Source organism: Bufo gargarizans, chromosome 5 (assembly GCF_014858855.1).
Source record: "Bufo gargarizans isolate SCDJY-AF-19 chromosome 5, ASM1485885v1, whole genome shotgun sequence".
Taxonomy (NCBI): Eukaryota; Metazoa; Chordata; class Amphibia; order Anura; family Bufonidae; genus Bufo; species Bufo gargarizans.
This window is the reverse complement of record NC_058084.1, coordinates 279,669,474-279,691,241: the sequence shown is the minus strand read 5'-3', so window position 1 is coordinate 279,691,241 and position 21,768 is coordinate 279,669,474.

The following is a 21,768-nucleotide window of genomic DNA, read 5'->3' as shown; positions in this document are numbered from 1 at the left end:
CAGAAAGCATTTCAACGGCTAATCCGTTTTTGTGGAACACAGAAAAGTGTACCAGCACACCAGGCGGTGGGAACGATCCGAGCGCCAGGAAAGGCTACCTTCACCCTTCCCCCTGGTCGGGAGACCGTGCTGACGTTACCCGTGGGAACTTTCCGTAATCTTGAAGGCATGGAGGTGTTCGTTGAACCAACAGGCCTAGGAGAGCTGGGTCAGGACGTCCTGGTGGCCCGGACACTGGGAGTGGTCCAGAATGGACGAGTACCCATAAGAGCTGTGAATGTGGGATATCTAGAAGTTCCCTTGACGCCAGGGGTGGAACTGGCTCGTGTGTACCTACATCAGGGAGAAATCCTGAGTCAGAGAGAAGTGACTCTAGCTCCGGTAGGGGATGCTGGTTGGACCCTGGCAGTTACTGCCAGTGCAGAAGAGGCGCCGACCCCAGAATGGAATGGGGGAACCATCTTGGATCAAATGGAGATAGATGTTAAGGCTCTCAGTTTAGACCAACAGCGAGCAGTTGAAACCATGCTGTGGGAGAATCAGGCTGCGTTTGCCCGCCACGCCGATGACTTTGGCTGCACGAATGCTATCACACATGAGATACCGACGGGGGACACTCCACCAATTCGGGAGAGATATCGACAGATTCCGCCCAAGTTGTACCAGGAAGTGAAGACGCTATTGAAACAGATGATAGATTCCGGAGTGGTGCGGGGAAGCCAGAGCCCTTGGGCAGCCCCAGTGGTGCTTGTCAAGAAGAAGGACGGCACTATTCGATTTTGTGTGGATTACCGGCGGTTGAATGCTTGCACTGCGCGAGACTCATATCCTCTGCCACGCATCGAGGAGTCTCTGACGGCTCTAGGACGAGCCAAATACTTCTCCACCCTGGATCTAGCAAGTGGGTACTGGCAAGTACCAGTGGCTGAGCAGGACAAGGCAAAGACAGCATTCATACTCCCCATGGGGTTATTTGAATTCAACAGGATGCCATTCGGACTGACTAATGCCCCTGGAACCTTCCAGCGGCTGATGGAGAGATGCCTGGGAGACCTGAATTTTGAAGCCACTCTGATATACCTAGACGATATCATCGTATACTCTGCTACTTTTCAAGAACACTTGAATCGGCTAGGGCAGGTACTCGAGCGACTGCGATCCCATGGCCTGAAGGTAAAGCCAAAGAAGTGTCATCTCTTCAAGAGGGAGATCGAGTACCTGGGCCATAGGGTGTCCCAAGACGGAGTGCTACCGTCCCAAGACAAAGTGGCTGCAATACGACAATGGCTAGTGCCGAGAACACTGCGTGAGTTGAAGGCCTTCCTGGGACTGACTGGGTACTACCGGCGGTTCATCAAAGACTACGCAAAAATAGCGGGCCCTCTGAATGAGTTGTTGAGAGGAACGGCTGGGCAACCCAAGGGCCAAAGTATCCCCTGGGGACAGAAACAGGAAGAGGCCTTCCAGGCCCAGAAAGAAGCCCTGACATCGGCCCCCATCTTGGCTTATGCCGATTTTGATAAACCATTCATCTTAGCTACTGATGGCAGCCTCTACGGACTTGGGGCAGTCCTGTCGCAGGTACAGGATGGACATGAGAGAGTGATCGCTTATGCCAGTAGATCCTTGCGAGATACGGAGCGAAACCCCCATAACTACAGTTCCTTCCGGCTGGAACTCCTTGCCCTGGTGTGGGCTATGACGGAGAAATTTGCAGGATATCTGACAGGAGCTAAGATCTTCGTACGGATGGATAACAATCCCCTGGCCCATCTGGGTACGGCCAAGTTGGGAGCCCTGGAGCAACGCTGGGCGGCTCGCCTCGCAAAGTATGACTTCTCAATTCGCTACCGCTCCGCTACAGAGAACACTAATGCTGATGGTCTCTCGAGGGTTACTTTTGAAACTCCAGTAGGGGATATGGATGAACAAAAGGAAGAAGATGAAACTCCTGACTTCCGCAAGTTCGCTCCCCCAACAGTCGCGGCCCAGACAAGTGGGGAGGCCCGTAAGCTACCCAAAGCATTGGGGAGAACTAATGAAGAATGGGGCAGATTGCAAGATGAAGACATTGGACTGCAGCAAATGAAAAGCTGGGTAACCCAGTGCAGGAAACCCAACAAAGAAGAAAGGACTGATCTGGATGCCGAGATGAAGTCCGTTCTACATCAATGGGACAAACTGGAAGTGCATGGAGCTGTTTTGTTCCGCAAGTGGCAACAGCCTGCCGACCTAGAGGCGAGGTGGCAGGTAGTGATACCCAGAAGAATGGCACGGGAGATAGCCAAAGAGGCTCATGAGTTTGGAGCTCACTTCGGGCCAGTCAAGACATACCAGTGGCTGCAGCGTTATGTGTATTGTCCGCGACTGGAGGCCACAGTTGAAGAAGTTTGCCGACAGTGTCGAGTGTGTGAACTCACGAAGAGTACAGAACAGAGAGCACCCCTACAGTCCATCCAGACCACAGAACCGCTGGAAGTGTTGATGATAGACTATCTTCTTGTGGGACAATCGTCAAGAGGTCCACAGTATTGCCTGGTCATGATCGACCACTTCTCCAAGTTTGCAGTAGTCACCCCAACTCGGGACCAGACGGCCGAGTCCGCTGCACGAGCCATTTGTCAAGACTTCATTCGGGTCTATGGGTGTCCAAAGCGGATCCATTCAGATCAAGGGGCGTGCTTTCAAGGAAAAGTGATGGAAGAGCTACATCGACTGTATGGCATTGAAAAATCCAGGACAACTCCTTATCATCCCCAAGGAAACGGAGCCTGTGAGCGCTTTAACCGCACATTGCTGCAAATGCTGAGGACGCTAGAGGAAGACAAGAGGGCACACTGGCCTGACTACCTGCCAGAATTAGTCTGGGCTTACAATAATCGTGTCCACACCACCACCGGTTACACCCCATACATGTTACTGTTCGGTAGGGCTGGTCGAGAGATCGTGGAATTAAACCTAGAACAGCCAGAAGACCTAATAGAGCGATCAACCACCTCATGGGTGAAAGAACACCGTCGGCGTCTCCAGACCATTCGCCGGTTGGCAGGTCAGCGGTTACAGGAGAGAGCTCATACAGACCGTCCTCCAGTTCAGGAGGTTCCATTGCAGCCTGGGGATCGGGTACTGGTACGAGAGAAACGTCCCAGAGGCAAGTTGAGTGAGCGTTGGGAAGTACAGCCGTATAAAGTGATCAAGAGAGTGTACCCTAATGGTCCGGTCTACGAAGTGCAGGTTGAGAATGAGGAATTTGCTTCACGGACTCTACATAGGAATATGTTACGGCCATGCCGGTCCAAAGATCCCGCACCTGTTCAGAGGACACCTCCTCCTGCCCCATACTCAGAACTTGTTATCTCTGATGGAGATTATGGTGAAGACTGGTGGACTGCTCCCAACACTGAAGAAGCCTCCCAGGTTACAGGTGATGAAGGCACTGTCACAGAACCATTGCCAGCCCGTAATGGAGAGGGGCCCTCGGACACACCCGAACCTCCTATTGTGGTGGATGAATCCAGACTGGCAGTTCCTAGTGGAGAGAGTCAGGTCGTAACAGATAGCCAGGACCTCCGGAGATCCAGTAGGCTTACTGCAGGGGTTCCACCAAACAGGTACGCTGCTGATGAGTTCATTTGGTCCACCTGTATGTATTGTGGACAATGTTGTACTGCTGTATAAAAAGTTACATTAACCATTATTTCTATGGACTATATAGCAAGGCCGAGGACGGCCACCTTTAAGTGGGGAGGCATGTAAGAGGCAGCCCTGATCATCCAGCAACATTTCCAACACATATATATATAGCAGACTGTCATGTTTCCCTCCAGCCACCAGAGGCCACTGTGGCTGAGTAGGACAGTGAGAGGAGTTGTTTCCAGAGGACAAGGAGTTAAGTGTTTTTCCCGGGCTGAGCAGAGAGCCTGGGCTGAAGGTGTCTGAGTACACAGGAAGAAGGACGCTGTGCACTGAGAGGGAGATCCACAGGGAAGATTAGAGCGATTTCTCCCTGCCTGCTGTGACACAGTATCTGTGTGCTGTCTGCTGTAGTGTGAGGCACTTACCAGAGGAACTGTGAGTGAATTCCAGGCCCTGCCTGATTACACGTCCAGAGCTGCTGATTATCTCTAACCAGAGTTACAGAGACTACAAAGAGAGGCCAGAGCTGAGCCACGCTGAAGCAAGCAAGCAAGCAACCAGATCGGGACCCAGACTGTATCTGCCTGCATGTGCCGGACACCGAACTGTGAGTGCACTGATGCTAACCTGAGCTAGGACATAGTGGAATAGGATTTAGTTTAATGCACCGTAGAGGTGCACCCCGGGTAGCGGGGACAGATAGGACTACCTAGAAGAGAGTAGCCTGCTATTGTCTGTACTTGTGTTTGTGATTCATGTGTGTTCTTTATGCAAATTTCCATTATCTTTATTGTGAATTCTCAAGCTGTTCATATTGTAAATCTGCTTCTCCGGCAGTTAGAGTTCTCTTTTAATAAAGCCGGTTTCTACTTCAGCCTCCTTGTCTGCTGCACTGTACTTGAGTCCTGCTCTACGGTCTCTTCCTCTGCTGACCGTTACATGCACTTGGTGTGACAGCTTGACCAACCACACTACTGAGGGTTAAATGCACTTGGTGACGGGCGCAGCTTGCCCCTGATGTAGTATATGGCCAAAAAATGAACAGACTATTGCTGGTTAAATGCACTTGGTGTCACAGCTTGACCAACCACACTACTGAGGGTTAAATGCACTTGGTGACGGGCGCAGCTTGCCCCTGATGTAGTATATGGCCAAAAAATGAACAGACTATTGCTGGTTAAATGCACTTGGTGACAGGCGCAGCTTGCCCCTGATTTAGTATATGGCCAAAAAATGAACAGACTATTGCTGGTTAAATGCACTTGGTGTGATAGCTTGACCAACCACACTACTGAGGGTTAAATGCACTTGGTGACGGGCGCAGCTTGCCCCTGATGTAGTATATGGCCAAAAAATGAACAGACTATTGCTGGTTAAATGCACTTGGTGACGGGCGCAGCTTGCCCCTGATTTAGTATATGGCCAAAAAATGAACAGACTATTGCTGGTTAAATGCACTTGGTGTGATAACTTGACCAACCACACTACTGAGGGTTAAATGCACTTGGTGACGGGCGCAGCTTGCCCCTGATGTAGTATATGGCCAAAAAATGAACAGACTATTGCTGGTTAAATGCACTTGGTGTCACAGCTTGACCAACCACACTACTGAGGGTTAAATGCACTTGGTGACGGGCGCAGCTTGCCCCTGATGTAGTATATGGCCAAAAAATGAACAGACTATTGCTGGTTAAATGCACTTGGTGACGGGCGCAGCTTGCCCCTGATTTAGTATATGGCCAAAAAATGAACAGACTATTGCTGGTTAAATGCACTTGGTGTGATAGCTTGACCAACCACACTACTGAGGGTTAAATGCACTTGGTGACGGGCGCAGCTTGCCCCTGATGTAGTATATGGCCAAAAAATAAACAGACTATTGCTGGTTAAATGCACTTGGTGTGACAGCTTCACCCTGATGTAGGCTTTAGCCAAAAAACAACCACACCATTGAGGGTTAAATGCACTTGGTGACAGGCGCAGCTTGCCCCTGATGTAGTATATGGCCAAAAAATAAACAGACTATTGCTGGTTAAATGCACTTGGTGTGACAGCTTCACCCTGATGTAGGCTTTAGCCAAAAAACAACCACACCATTGAGGGTTAAATGCACTTGGTCGCAGCTTGTGCTGGCGCACCACAAGACACAAAATGGCCGCCTATCACCCCAGAAAAATGTGACTGACAAACGGTCTGGGCAGCCTAAAAACAGTGAGCAATTGAGTATCAGCAGCTCAATGATGCACAGCTGCAGATCGATCAATAATCAAGTACTTTGGAGGAGTTAATCTGCCTAATCTCGCCCTACTGTCGCAGCCGCAACCTCTCCCTACGCTAATCAGAGCAGAGTGACGGGCGGCGCTATGTGACTCCAGCTTAAATAGAGGCTCGGTCACATGGTGGTCTGGCCAATCACAGCCATGCCAATAGTAGGCATGGCTGTGATGGCCTCTTGGGGCAAGTAGTATGACGCTTGTTGATTGGCTGCTTTGCAGCCTTTCAAAAAGCGCCAAGAAAGCGTCACAAAAGCGCCAAGAAAGCGACGAACACCGAACCCGAACCCGGACTTTTACGAAAATGTCCGGGTTCGGGTCCGTGTCACGGACACCCCAAAATTCGGTACGAACCCGAACTATACAGTTCGAGTTCGCTCATCCCTAATTGTGAGTATAATAAACCCCTTTTGTATAATAAATTTGTGGTGATTTTTTTCTCTGGTTACCCCTTGTGAAAATGAAAAATAGGGAGCTTATGCAACATTTTATTGGAAGAAATTAAAATAAAAATTTTCACAGCCAAGTGTTTCTAAATTCTACTGAAAGCCTGTGGGGTCAAAGTGGTCAACACACCCCTCAATAAATTCCTTGATGGGTGTAGTTTTTGGAGGATTCTACTGAGGGGGTACCTTAGTGTGCCTTCAAATGTAACATGATGCCTAAAAACCATTCCAGCAAAATCTGCTCACCAAAAACCATATGGCTCTCCTTTCCTTCTGAGACCTGCCATGTGCCCATACAGCATGACCACATATGGGGTGTTTCTGCAAACTGCAGAATCAAGGTAATGTTGAGGTTTCTTTGGCTGTTAACCCTTTCTGCCTTACAGGAAAAAAAAATTAAAATGTAACATCTGCAAAAAATGTAACTTCCATTTTCCTTTTATTCTTGTGAAGTTTCTGATTGGTTGTGTTTGAACATGTGTCAGCCTATTTAAAGCTATTGTAATTGGTTGTTATCATTATGCAATAAAATGACAGTAAACCTTAATTCTTGTGAAGTTTCAAATAACTTAAGGGGTGTAGTTTCTAAAATGGGTGGTTTCTACTAAGTAAGCCCAACAAAGTGACTTTGGTCCAATTGGTCCTTTAAAAAGTGGATTTTGGATATTTCCTTAAAGTGTGAAAATGTGTTTCTAAAAACTAAAGCCTTCTTAATGTCCTAAAAAATAAAATGACATTTACAAAATGATGCAAAAATGAAGTAGACATAATGGTGAATGTTAATTAATAACTATTTTGTGACGTATCACGATTTGTCTTAAAATCATTAGAAATTCAGATTTAGAAAATTGATTTTTTTTAAATAAAGATATAACATTCAAATTTAGAAAATAGCGAATTTTTCAAAATTTTCTGTTAATTTGGGATTCATTTTTTTATAAAAAGGGTAAAACATAGCAACTCAAATGTACCTTTAACATAAAGTACAATGTGTCACGAGTAGAGTTGAGCGAACACCTGGATGTTCGGGTTCGAGAAGTTCGGCCGAACATCCCGGAAATGTTCGGGTTCGGGATCCGAACCCGATCCGAACTTCGTCCCGAACCCGAACCCCATTGAAGTCAATGGGGACCCGAACTTTTCGGCACTAAAAAGGCTGTAAAACAGCCCAGGAAAGAGCTAGAGGGCTGCAAAAGGCAGCAACATGTAGGTAAATCCCCTGCAAACAAATGTGGATAGGGAAATGAATTAAAATAAAAATTAAATAAATAAAAATTAACCAAAATCAATTGGAGAGAGGTTCCATAGCAGAGAATCTGGCTTCCCGTCACCCACCACTGGAACAGTCCATTCTCAGATATTTAGGCCCCGGCACCCAGGCAGAGGAGAGAGGTCCCGTAACAGAGAATCTGTCTTCATGTCAGCAGAGAATTAGTCTGCATGTCATAGCAGAGAATGAGGCTTCACGTCAGCCACCACTGCAACAGTCCATTGGCATATATTTAGGCCCAGCACCCAGGCAGAGGAGGGAGGTCCCGTAACAGAGAATCTGTCTTCATGTCAGCAGAGAATTAGTCTGCATGTCATAGCAGAGAATGAGGCTTCACGTCAGCCACCACTGCAACAGTCCATTGGCATATATTTAGGCCCAGCACACACACAGGCAGAGGAGAGAGGTCCCGTAACAGAGAATCTGGCTTCATGTCAGCAGAGAATCAGTCTGCATGTCATAGCAGAGAATGAGGCTTCACGTCAGCCACCACTGCAACAGTCCATTGGCATATATTTAGGCCCAGCACACACACAGGCAGAGGAGAGAGGTCCCGTAACAGAGAATCTGGCTTCATGTCAGCAGAGAATCAGTCTGCATGTCATAGCAGAGAATGAGGCTTCACGTCAGCCACCACTGCAACAGTCCATTGGCATATATTTAGGCCCAGCACCCAGGCAGAGGAGGGAGGTCCCGTAACAGAGAATCTGTCTTCATGTCAGCAGAGAATTAGTCTGCATGTCATAGCAGAGAATGAGGCTTCACGTCAGCCACCACTGCAACAGTCCATTGGCATATATTTAGGCCCAGCACACACACAGGCAGAGGAGAGAGGTCCCGTAACAGAGAATCTGGCTTCATGTCAGCAGAGAATCAGTCTGCATGTCATAGCAGAGAATGAGGCTTCACGTCACCCACCACTGCAACAGTCCATTGGCATATATTTAGGCCTAGCACACAGGCAGAGCAGAGAGGTCCCGTAACAGACAATCTGGCTTCATGTCAGCAGAGAATCAGTCTGCATGTCATAGCAGAGAATCAGGCTTCACGTCAGCCACCACTGCAACAGTCCATTGTCATAAATTTAGGCCCAGCACCCAGGCAGAGGAGAGAGGTCCCGTAACAGACAATCTGGCTTCATGTCAGCAGAGAATTAGTCTGCATGTCATAGCAGAGAATGAGGCTTCACGTCAGCCACCACTGCAACAGTCCATTGGCATATATTTAGGCCTAGCACACAGGCAGAGCAGAGAGGTCCCGTAACAGACAATCTGGCTTCATGACAGCAGAGAATCAGTCTGCATGTCATAGCAGAGAATCAGGCTTCACGTCAGCCACCACTGCAACAGTCCATTGTCATAAATTTAGGCCCAGCACCCAGGCAGAGGAGAGAGGTCCCGTAACAGAGAATCTGGCTTCATGTCAGCAGAGAATCAGTCTTCATATCATAGCAGAGAATCAGGCTTCACGTCACCCACCACTGTAAGAGTCAATTTTCATAAATTTAGGCCCAGAACCCAGGCAGAGGAGAAAGGTCCCGTAACAGACAATCTGGCTTCATGTCAGCAGAGAATCAGTCTTCATATCATAGCCTAGAATCAGGCTTCACGTCACCCACCACTGTAAGAGTCAATTTTCATAAATTTAGGCCCAGAACCCAGGCAGAGGAGAAAGGTCCCGTAACAGACAATCTGGCTTCATGTCAGCAGAGAATCAGTCTTCATATCATAGCAGAGAATCAGGCTTCACGTCACCCACCACTGCAACAGTCAATTGTCATAAATTTAGGCCCAGCACCCAGGCAGAGGAGAGAGCTCCCGTAACAGAGGATCTGGCTTCATGTCAGCAGAGAATCAGTCTGCATGTCATAGCAGAGAATGAGGCTTCACGTCACCCACCACTGCAACAGTCCATTGGCATATATTTAGGCCTAGCACACAGGCAGAGCAGAGAGGTCCCGTAACAGACAATCTGGCTTCATGTCAGCAGAGAATCAGTCTGCATGTCATAGCAGAGAATGAGGCTTCACGTCACCCACCACTGCAACAGTCCATTGGCATATATTTAGGCCTAGCACACAGGCAGAGCAGAGAGGTCCCGTAACAGACAATCTGGCTTCATGACAGCAGAGAATCAGTCTGCATGTCATAGCAGAGAATGAGGCTTCACGTCACCCACCACTGCAACAGTCCATTGGCATATATTTAGGCCTAGCACACAGGCAGAGCAGAGAGGTCCCGTAACAGACAATCTGGCTTCATGTCAGCAGAGAATCAGTCTGCATGTCATAGCAGAGAATGAGGCTTCACGTCACCCACCACTGCAACAGTCCATTGGCATATATTTAGGCCTAGCACACAGGCAGAGCAGAGAGGTCCCGTAACAGACAATCTGGCTTCATGACAGCAGAGAATCAGTCTGCATGTCATAGCAGAGAATGAGGCTTCACGTCACCCACCACTGCAACAGTCCATTGGCATATATTTAGGCCTAGCACACAGGCAGAGCAGAGAGGTCCCGTAACAGACAATCTGGCTTCATGACAGCAGAGAATCAGTCTGCATGTCATAGCAGAGAATGAGGCTTCACGTCACCCACCACTGCAACAGTCCATTGGCATATATTTAGGCCTAGCACACAGGCAGAGCAGAGAGGTCCCGTAACAGACAATCTGGCTTCATGTCAGCAGAGAATCAGTCTGCATGTCATAGCAGAGAATGAGGCTTCACGTCACCCACCACTGCAACAGTCCATTGGCATATATTTAGGCCTAGCACACAGGCAGAGCAGAGAGGTCCCGTAACAGACGATCTGGCTTCATGTCAGCAGAGAATCAGTCTGCATGTCATAGCAGAGAATCAGGCTTCACGTCAGCCACCACTGCAACAGTCCATGGTCATAAATTTAGGCCCAGCACCCAGGCAGAGGAGAGAGGTCCCGTAACAGACAATCTGGCTTCATGTCAGCAGAGAATTAGTCTGCATGTCATAGCAGAGAATCAGGCTTCATGTCAGCCACCACTGCAACAGTCCATTGGCATATATTTAGGCCTAGCACACAGGCAGAGGAGAGGTTCATTCTACTTTGGGTAGCATCGCAATATAATGGTAAAATGAAAATAAAAATAGGATTGAATGAGGAAGTGCCCTGGAGTCCAATAATATATGGTTATGGGGAGGTAGTTAATGTCTAATCTGGACAAGGGACGGACAGGTCCTGTGGGATCCATGCCTGGTTCATTTTTATGAACGTCAGCTTGTCCACATTGGCTGTAGACAGGCGGCTGCGTTTGTCTGTAATGACGCCCCCTGCCGTGCTGAATACACGTTCAGACAAAACGCTGGCTGCCGGGCAGGCCAGCACCTCCAAGGCATAAAAGGCTAGCTCTGGCCACGTGGACAATTTAGAGACCCAGAAGTTGAATGGGGCCGAACCATCAGTCAGTACGTGGAGGGGTGTGCACACGTACTGTTCCACCATGTTAGTGAAATGTTGCCTCCTGCTAACACGTTGCGTATCAGGTGGTGGTGCAGTTAGCTGTGGCGTGTTGACAAAAGTTTTCCACATCTCTGCCATGCTAACCCTGCCCTCAGAGGAGCTGGCCGTGACACAGCTGCCTTGGCGACCTCTTGCTCCTCCTCTGCCTTGGCCTTGGGCTTCCACTTGTTCCCCTGTGACATTTGGGAATGCTCTCAGTAGCGCGTCTACCAACGTGCGCTTGTACTCGCGCATCTTCCTATCACGCTCCAGTGCAGGAAGTAAGGTGGGCACATTGTCTTTGTAGCGTGGATCCAGCAGGGTGGCAACCCAGTAGTCCGCACAGGTTAAAATGTGGGCAACTCTGCTGTCGTTGCGCAGGCACTGCAGCATGTAGTCGCTCATGTGTGCCAGGCTGCCCAGGGGTAAGGACAAGCTGTCCTCTGTGGGAGGCGTATCGTCATCGTCCTGCCTTTCCCCCCAGCCACGCACCAGTGATGGACCCGAGCTGCGTTGGGTGCCACCCCGCTGTGACCATGCTTCATCCTCATCCTCCTCCACCTCCTCCTCATCCTCGTCCTCCTCGTCCTCCAGTAGTGGGCCCTGGCTGGCCACATTTGTACCTGGCCTCTGCTGTTGCAAAAAACCTCCCTCTGAGTCACTTCGAAGAGACTGGCCTGAAAGTGCTAAAAATGACCCCTCTTCCTCATCCTCCTCCTCCTCCTCCTGGGCCACCTCCTGTTCCATCATCGCCCTAAGTGTTTTCTCAAGGAGACATAGAAGTGGTATTGTAACGCTGATAACGGTGTCATCGCCACTGGCCATGTTGGTGGAGTACTCGAAACAGCGCAACAGGGCACACAGGTCTCGCATGGAGGCCCAGTCATTGGTGGTGAAGTGGTGCTGTTCTGTAGTGCGACTGACCCGTGCGTGCTGCAGCTGAAACTCCACTATGGCCTGCTGCTGCTCGCACAGTCTGTCCAGCATGTGCAAGGTGGAGTTCCACCTGGTGGGCACGTCGCATATGAGGCGGTGAGCGGGAAGGCCGAAGTTACGCTGTAGCGCAGACAGGCGAGCAGCGGCAGGATGTGAACGCCGGAAGCGCGAACAGACGGCCCGCACTTTATGCAGCAGCTCTGACATGTCGGGGTAGTTGTGAATGAACTTCTGCACCACCAAATTCAGCACATGCGCCAAGCAAGGGATGTGCGTCAAATTGGCTAGTCCCAGAGCTGCAACGAGATTTCGCCCATTATCACACACCACCAGGCCGGGCTTGAGGCTCACCGGCAGCAACCACTCGTCGGTCTGTTGTTCAATACCCCGCCACAACTCCTGTGCGGTGTGGGGCCTGTCCCCCAAACATATGAGTTTCAGAATGGCCTGCTGACGTTTACCCCGGGCTGTGCTGAAGTTGGTGGTGAAGGTGTGTGGCTGACTGGATGAGCAGGTGGAAGAAGAGGAGGAGGAAGCCGAGAAGGAGGAGGTGGCAACAGGAGGCAAAGAATGTTGCCCTGCGATCCTTGGCGGCGGCAGGACGTGCGCCAAACAGCTCTCCGCCTGGGGCCCAGCTGCCACTACATTTACCCAGTGTGCAGTTAGGGAGATATAGCGTCCCTGGCCGTGCTTACTGGTCCACGTATCTGTGGTTAGGTGGACCTTGCTACAGATGGCGTTGCGCAGTGCACACTTGATTTTATCGGATACTTGGTTGTGCAGGGAAGGCACGGCTCTCTTGGAGAAGTAGTGCCGGCTGGGAACAACATACTGTGGGACAGCAAGCGACATGAGCTGTTTGAAGCTGTCTGTGTCCACCAGCCTAAATGACAGCATTTCATAGGCCAGTAGTTTAGAAATGCTGGCATTCAGGGCCAGGGATCGAGGGTGGCTAGGTGGGAATTTACGCTTTCTATCAAATGTTTGTGAGATGGAGAGCTGAACGCTGGCGTGTGACATGGTTGAGACGCTTGGTGACGGAGGTGGTGGTGGTGGTGTTGGTGGTACATCCCCTGTTTGCTGGGCGGCAGGTGCCAACGTTCCTCCAGAGGCGGAGGAAGAGGCCGAGGCGGCAGCAGCAGAATAGGCCGAGGCGGCAGCAGCAGAAGAGGTAGCAGGGGGAGCCTGAGTGACTTCCTTGGTTTTAAGGTGTTTACTCCACTGCAGTTCATGCTTTGCATGCAGGTGCCTGGTCATGCAGGTTGTGCTCAGGTTCAGAACGTTAATGCCTCGCTTCAGGCTCTGATGGCACAGCGTGCAAACCACTCGGGTCTTGTCGTCAGCACATTGTTTGAAGAAGTGCCATGCCAGGGAACTCCTTGAAGCTGCCTTTGGGGTGCTCGGTCCCAGATGGCGGCGGTCAGTAGCAGGCGGAGTCTCTTGGCGGCGGGTGTTCTGCTTTTGCCCACTGCTCCCTCTTTTGCTACGCTGTTGGCTCGGTCTCACCACTGCCTCTTCCTCCGAACTGTGAAAGTCAGTGGCACGACCTTCATTCCATGTGGGGTCTAGGACCTCATCGTCCCCTGCATCGTCTTCCACCCAGTCTTGATCCCTGACCTCCTGTTCAGTCTGCACACTGCAGAAAGACGCAGCAGTTGGCACCTGTGTTTCGTCATCATCAGAGACATGCTGAGGTGGTATTCCCATGTCCTCATCATCAGGAAACATAAGTGGTTGTGCGTCAGTGCATTCTATGTCTTTCACCGCTGGGGAAGGGCTAGGTGGATGCCCTTGGGAAACCCTGCCAGCGGAGTCTTCAAACAGCATAAGAGACTGCTGCATAACTTGAGGCTGAGACAGTTTCCCTGGTATGCATGGGGGTGATGTGACAGACTGATGGGGTTGGTTTTCAGGCGCCATCTGTGCGCTTTCTGCAGAAGACTGGGTGGGAGATAATGTGAACGTGCTGGATCCACTGTCGGCCACCCAATTGACTAATGCCTGTACCTGCTCAGGCCTTACCATCCTTAGAACGGCATTGGGCCCCACCATATATCGCTGTAAATTCTGGCGGCTACTGGGACCTGAGGTAGTTGGTACACTAGGACGTGTGGATGTGGCAGAACGGCCACGTCCTCTCCCAGCACCAGAGGGTCCACTAACACCACCACGACCATGTCCACGTCCGCGTCCCTTACTAGATGTTTTTCTCATTGTTATGGTTCACCACAACAACAAATATATTATTTGGCCCAATGTATTGTATTCAAATTCAGCGGGATATAAATTTGAGGCCTAGTATTTAGGCGCTGGGTGACCGGTATGGATTTAGTGACAGAATTAGACTTGGAAATGCACAGAAGCGTGTGTGTGAAGTTATTCTGAATGACCCTATGTGCACCTTCAATATTATATACCCTTTTAGGGATAGATTTCAAATAGCTCTGATATAGCAGAAACCACTAAATTATGAAATTGCTAAATTGGGAATTGTACTTCAACCCAGAACAAAAAATGTGCTTTGACGGACACTAAATATCTTGCCCAGCAACAACAGTACAGCGGTGGGTAACGAGAGATTTAGAGGGATTTAAATTTGAGGCCTAGTATTTAGGCGCTGGGTCACCGGTATGGATTTAGTGACAGAATTAGACTTGGAAATGCACAGAAGCGTGTGTGTGAAGTTATTCTGAATGACCCTATGTGCACCTTCAATATTATATACCCTTTTAGGGATAGATTTCAAATAGCTCTGATATAGCAGAAACCACTAAATTATGAAATTGCTAAATTGGGAATTGTACTTCAACCCAGAACAAAAAATGTGCTTTGACGGACACTAAATATCTTGCCCAGCAACAACAGTACAGCGGTGGGTAACGAGAGATTTAGAGGGATTTAAATTTGAGGCCTAGTATTTAGGCGCTGGGTCACCGGTATGGATTTAGTGACAGAATTAGACTTGGAAATGCACAGAAGCGTGTGTGTGAAGTTATTCTGAATGACCCTATGTGCACCTTCAATATTATATACCCTTTTAGGGATAGATTTCAAATAGCTCTGATATAGCAGAAACCACTAAATTATGAAATTGCTAAATTGGGAATTGTACTTCAACCCAGAACAAAAAATGTGCTTTGACGGACACTAAATATCTTGCCCAGCAACAACAGTACAGTGGTGGGTAACGAGAGATTTAGAGGGATTTAAATTTGAGGCCTAGTATTTAGGCGCTGGGTCACCGGTATGGATTTAGTGACAGAATTAGACTTGGAAATGCACAGAAGCGTGTGTGTGAAGTTATTCTGAATGACCCTATGTGCACCTTCAATATTATATACCCTTTTAGGGATAGATTTCAAATAGCTCTGATATAGCAGAAACCACTAAATTATGAAATTGCTAAATTGGGAATTGTACTTCAACCCAGAACAAAAAATGTGCTTTGACGGACACTAAATATCTTGCCCAGCAACAACAGTACACCGGTGGGTAACGAGAGATTTAGAGGGAATTAAATTTGAGGCCTAGTATTTAGGCGCTGGGTCACCGGTATGGATTTAGTGACAGAATTAGACTTGGAAATACACAGTAGCGGGTGTGTGTGAAGTTATTCTGAATGACCCTATGTGCACCTTCAATATTATATACCCTTTTAGGGATAGATTTCAAATAGCTCTGATATAGCAGAAACCACTAAATTATGAAATTGCTAAATTGGGAATTGTACTTCAACCCAGAACAAAAAATGTGCTTTGACGGACACTAAATATCTTGCCCAGCAACAACAGTACAGCGGTGGGTAACGAGAGATTTAGAGGGAATTAAATTTGAGGCCTAGTATTTAGGCGCTGGGTCACCGGTATGGATTTAGTGACAGAATTAGACTTGGAAATGCACAGAAGCGTGTGTGTGAAGTTATTCTGAATGACCCTATGTGCACCTTCAATATTATATACCCTTTTAGGGATAGATTTCAAATAGCTCTGATATAGCAGAAACCACTAAATTATGAAATTGCTAAATTGGGAATTGTACTTCAACCCAGAACAAAAAATGTGCTTTGACGGACACTAAATATCTTGCCCAGCAACAACAGTACAGCGGTGGGTAACGAGAGATTTAGAGGGATTTAAATTTGAGGCCTAGTATTTAGGCGCTGGGTCACCGGTATGGATTTAGTGACAGAATTAGACTTGGAAATGCACAGAAGCGTGTGTGTGAAGTTATTCTGAATGACCCTATGTGCACCTTCAATATTATATACCCTTTTAGGGATAGATTTCAAATAGCTCTGATATAGCAGAAACCACTAAATTATGAAATTGCTAAATTGGGAATTGTACTTCAACCCAGAACAAAAAATGTGCTTTGACGGACACTAAATATCTTGCCCAGCAACAACAGTACAGTGGTGGGTAACGAGAGATTTAGAGGGATTTAAATTTGAGGCCTAGTATTTAGGCGCTGGGTCACCGGTATGGATTTAGTGACAGAATTAGACTTGGAAATGCACAGAAGCGTGTGTGTGAAGTTATTCTGAATGACCCTATGTGCACCTTCAATATTATATACCCTTTTAGGGATAGATTTCAAATAGCTCTGATATAGCAGAAACCACTAAATTATGAAATTGCTAAATTGGGAATTGTACTTCAACCCAGAACAAAAAATGTGCTTTGACGGACACTAAATATCTTGCCCAGCAACAACAGTACACCGGTGGGTAACGAGAGATTTAGAGGGAATTAAATTTGAGGCCTAGTATTTAGGCGCTGGGTCACCGGTATGGATTTAGTGACAGAATTAGACTTGGAAATACACAGTAGCGGGTGTGTGTGAAGTTATTCTGAATGACCCTATGTGCACCTTCAATATTATATACCCTTTTAGGGATAGATTTCAAATAGCTCTGATATAGCAGAAACCACTAAATTATGAAATTGCTAAATTGGGAATTGTACTTCAACCCAGAACAAAAAATGTGCTTTGACGGACACTAAATATCTTGCCCAGCAACAACAGTACAGCGGTGGGTAACGAGAGATTTAGAGGGAATTAAATTTGAGGCCTAGTATTTAGGCGCTGGGTCACCGGTATGGATTTAGTGACAGAATTAGACTTGGAAATACACAGTAGCGGGTGTGTGTGAAGTTATTCTGAATGACCCTATGTGCACCTTCAATATTATATACCCTTTTTGGGATAGATTTCAAATAGCTCTGATATAGCAGGAACCACTAAATTATGAAATTGCTAAATTGGGAATTGTACTTCAACCCAGAACAAAAAATGTGCTTTGACGGGCACTAAATAACTTTCCCAGCTACAACAGGACAACGGTAACGAGAGATTTAGAGGGATTTAAATTTGAGGCCTAGTATTTAGGCGCTGGGTGACAGGTATGGGTTTAGTGACAGAATTAGACTTGGAAATACACAGTAGCGGGTGTGTGTGAAGTTATTCTGAATGACCCTATGTGCACCTTCAATATTATATACCCTTTTTGGGATAGATTTCAAATAGCTCTGATATAGCAGAAACCACTAAATTATGAAATTGCTAAATTGGGAATTGTACTTCAACCCAGAACAAAAAATGTGCTTTGACGGACACTAAATATCTTGCCCAGCAACAACAGTACAGCGGTGGGTAACGAGAGATTTAGAGGGAATTAAATTTGAGGCCTAGTATTTAGGCGCTGGGTCACCGGTATGGATTTAGTGACAGAATTAGACTTGGAAATACACAGTAGCGGGTGTGTGTGAAGTTACTCTGAATGACCCTATGTGCACCTTCAATATTATATACCCTTTTTGGGATAGATTTCAAAGAGCTCTGATATAGCAGGAACCACTAAATTATGAAATTGCTAAATTGAGAATTGTATTTCAACCCAGAACAAGAAATGTGCTTGAACGGACACTAAATAACTCGCCCAGCTACAGCACTAGGGACAGATTTAGCTGGATATAAATTTGAGGCCTAGTATTTAGGCGCTGGGTGACCGGTATGGATTTAGTGACAGAATTAGACTGGGATATGGCCAAAAAATGAACAGACTATTGCTGGTTAAATGCACTTGGTGTGACAGCTTCACCCTGATGTAGGCTTTAGCCAAAAAACAACCACACCATTGAGGGTTAAATGCACTTGGTGACAGGCGCAGCTTGCCCCTGATTTTGTATATGGCCAAAAAATGAACAGACTATTGCTGGTTAAATGCACTTGGTGTGACAGCTTCACCCTGATGTAGGCTTTAGCCAAAAAACAACCACACCATTGAGGGTTAAATGCACTTGGTGACAGGCGCAGCTTGCCCCTGATTTTGTATATGGCCAAAAAATGAACAGACTATTGCTGGTTAAATGCACTTGGTGTGACAGCTTCACCCTGATGTAGGCTTTAGCCAAAAAACAACCACACCATTGAGGGTTAAATGCACTTGGTGACAGGCGCAGCTTGCCCCTGATTTTGTATATGGCCAAAAAATGAACAGACTATTGCTGGTTAAATGCACTTGGTGTGACAGCTTCACCCTGATGTAGGCTTTAGCCAAAAAACAACCACACCATTGAGGGTTAAATGCACTTGGTCGCAGCTTGTGCTGGCGCACCACAAGACACAAAATGGCCGCCGATCACCCCAGAAAAATGAGACTGACAAACGGTCTGTGCAGCCTAAAAACAGTGAGCAATTGAGGATCAGCAGCTCAATGATCCACAGCTGCAGATCGATCAGTTAATCAAGTCCTTTGGAGGAGTTAATCTGCCTAATCTCGCCCTACTGTCGCAGCCGCAACCTCTCCCTACGCTAATCAGAGCAGAGTGACGGGCGGCGCTATGTGACTCCAGCTTAAATAGAGGCTGGGTCACATGGTGCTCTGGCCAATCACAGCCATGCCAATAGTAGGCATGGCTGTGATGGCCTCTTGGGGCAAGTAGTATGACGCTTGTTGATTGGCTGCTTTGCAGCCTTTCAAAAAGCGCCAAGAAAGCGTCACAAAAGCGCCAAGAAAGCGACGAACACCGAACCCGAACCCGGACTTTTACGAAAATGTCCGGGTTCGGGTCCGTGTCACGGACACCCCAAAATTCGGTACGAACCCGAACTATACAGTTCGAGTTCGCTCATCCCTAGTCACGAGAAAACAGTTTCAGAATTGCTTGGATAAGTAAAAGCATTCCAAAGTTATTACCACACAGTGAGACATGTCAGATTTGCAAAAATAGTCTCTGTCAGGAAAGTGAAAATGTCTTGAAGGTGTTAAAATGTCATGCCACTTCTTAAATAAATCTGTGTTGTAAGGGGAAGACCCCTTACATGTTTTCAGCTTCTTTTGTGCTTGGTATCTGTAGCTCTCCAGCATACTTCTCACAATTTAAAATAATCCATATCATTTTATATTCTGTTAATTGTGATCAAAACACAACACATGCATCAAGGGACAAAAAGGAAACTGGAAACTTCTCTGTTCACATCTGTGCCATGTATCTTTTTCTGTTCTGTCAGAAACAGAATTACTCACCTGTGCCCCCCTATGCTCAATATTTGCATTGAACTCTTTGTAAGGTTCCTATTGGTTACAGGTCAGATAAAAAGCACATTAGGTGAAGAAGAGGTTCATTTGGGTTTCTTTGTGGATGACCGGTTTTGCTTTTGGAGGATGTAGATCTCTATTTACCTTAAAGGGAACCTTAATACTCTTCTCCAAACATTTTAAATGTATGCAACACTTAAAGGGAACCTGTCACCGGGATTTTGTGTATAGAGCTGAGGACATGGGCTGCTAGATGGCCGCTAGCACATCCGCAATACCCAGTCCCCATAGCTCTGTGTGCTTTTATTGTGTAAAAAAACGATTTGATACATATGCAAATTAACCTGAGATGAGTCCTGTCCCTGACTCATCTGACGCACAGGACTCATCTCAGGTTAATTTGCATATGTATCAAATCGTTTTTTTTACACAATAAAAGCACACAGAGCTATGTGGACTGGGTATTGCGGATGTGCTAGCGGCCATCTAGCAGCCCATGTCCTCAGCTCTATACACAAAATCCCGGTGACAGGTTCCCTTTAAGTGTTGCATACATTTAAAATGTTTGGAGAAGAGTATTAAGAGTATGAGGGTGGCTTTGTATTCAACAAACATACTTTGAAATATACAGGTTAAACTTTAGCCCCATATTATGAAAAATTCAAAATCGTTCTCCCCTTGTTCCTCTTTAATTTAAATTATTTTATTTATAAATATTATTTGCGTTTTGCTTGTCTGCTACATCCTTTTCAAAACATAGCTTGTCTTGTAAAGGAGTTTTCCAGTTACACAAAAAATTTAATAACACCAACAGTCAACCTTAATGCATTATATATCAGATGATGACGTTCTGAGTGCATTTTGACTTCTCCAGCATAAGGGCTCATTCACACGACTGTGGTTTGGTTCCGTATCTGAGACACATTTTTTTCGACTCGGGTGCGGCCCAGCAAAAATTATGAGTAGTATTTGGTCTCTGCCTCTCCTTCCTCTCCCAGCTGGAACATCACAAATTCATGCAGGGTCATCAACTTGTAACTTTTACCATAAAACTAAAACTTTTACCATAAAAGTAAACAATCTATTTTTCTGCCATAACTTTTAGGCTCCATTCAGACGTCCGTAGTGCATTGCGGATCCGCAAATTGCAGATCCGCAATACACCCGGACGGCACCCCCATAGAATTGCTTATTCTTGTCCGCAATTGCGGACAAGAATACGACATGCTCTATTTTCTTGCGGATCTGCGGACAGAAAGATTGGGGCCGTGCTCTGATGAATGTGGATGCGGAGAGCATATAGTGTGCTCTCTGCATCTCTTCTGGCCCCATAGAGAATGAATGTGTCCGCACCCGTTCCGGATAATTGCGGAATGGATGCGGACCTGTTCTACGGACATCTGAATGGAGCCTAACTGTACAGAATATTTTACAGCTTTCAGTGAAATTTGAACCCCAGACCATGTTTGCAGTTGCCTTACTTCTCTGCTGTGATAATAGGATTTTTTATGCCTTATATAGTAGTTCTACTTCTTTTTAGTACATATCACAAACTCACAAAACAGTATTTCATATCCTTGTAATCATAATAACCCGTACAATATAGTGAACACATTATTTATGGTGATTAGTAAATAGTGTGAATAAAATTTTTGGGGCCACACAGTATGCCTGTATGGACCCCTGACATTTCTGATGGCAGCCCTGGATCTAAGTGTCACGATAGGTAGGTAAGCGGGGAAATAACCAAACACAGGAAAACAAACAAAACAAATGACTAGGCCCAAAAGATAGGGAGAAAAGGGTCACCTCCTAGCAATCCCTAAAAGCGTTCCCTAAACTGCTGTGCCCATGTGCATACCCTTATGGTGGATATGCACATGCCCTCGTGCTTAAACCTAAACACTCTGGGAAAACCCTAAGCAGCAGGGAAAATGGAAAAGGCAACCTGCTTCTTCAAACCAGGAGGAAGCAAGCGTCTCCTTAGAGGCCTAGATAAAACGCACAAAGGGAAATAACGGAGAGGACTTATCTTAAGCAGAGCTGGAGCAGACAATCCACCACACATCAAGAGCTCCCAGGAAAGAACTATAACCCGCACAGACCACTGGGGGAAGGAGGGATAAATAGCCTCACTAACAATGAAACCCAGTACACCTGAGGGAAGGTGGATCCAGCTCAAACCCAAAT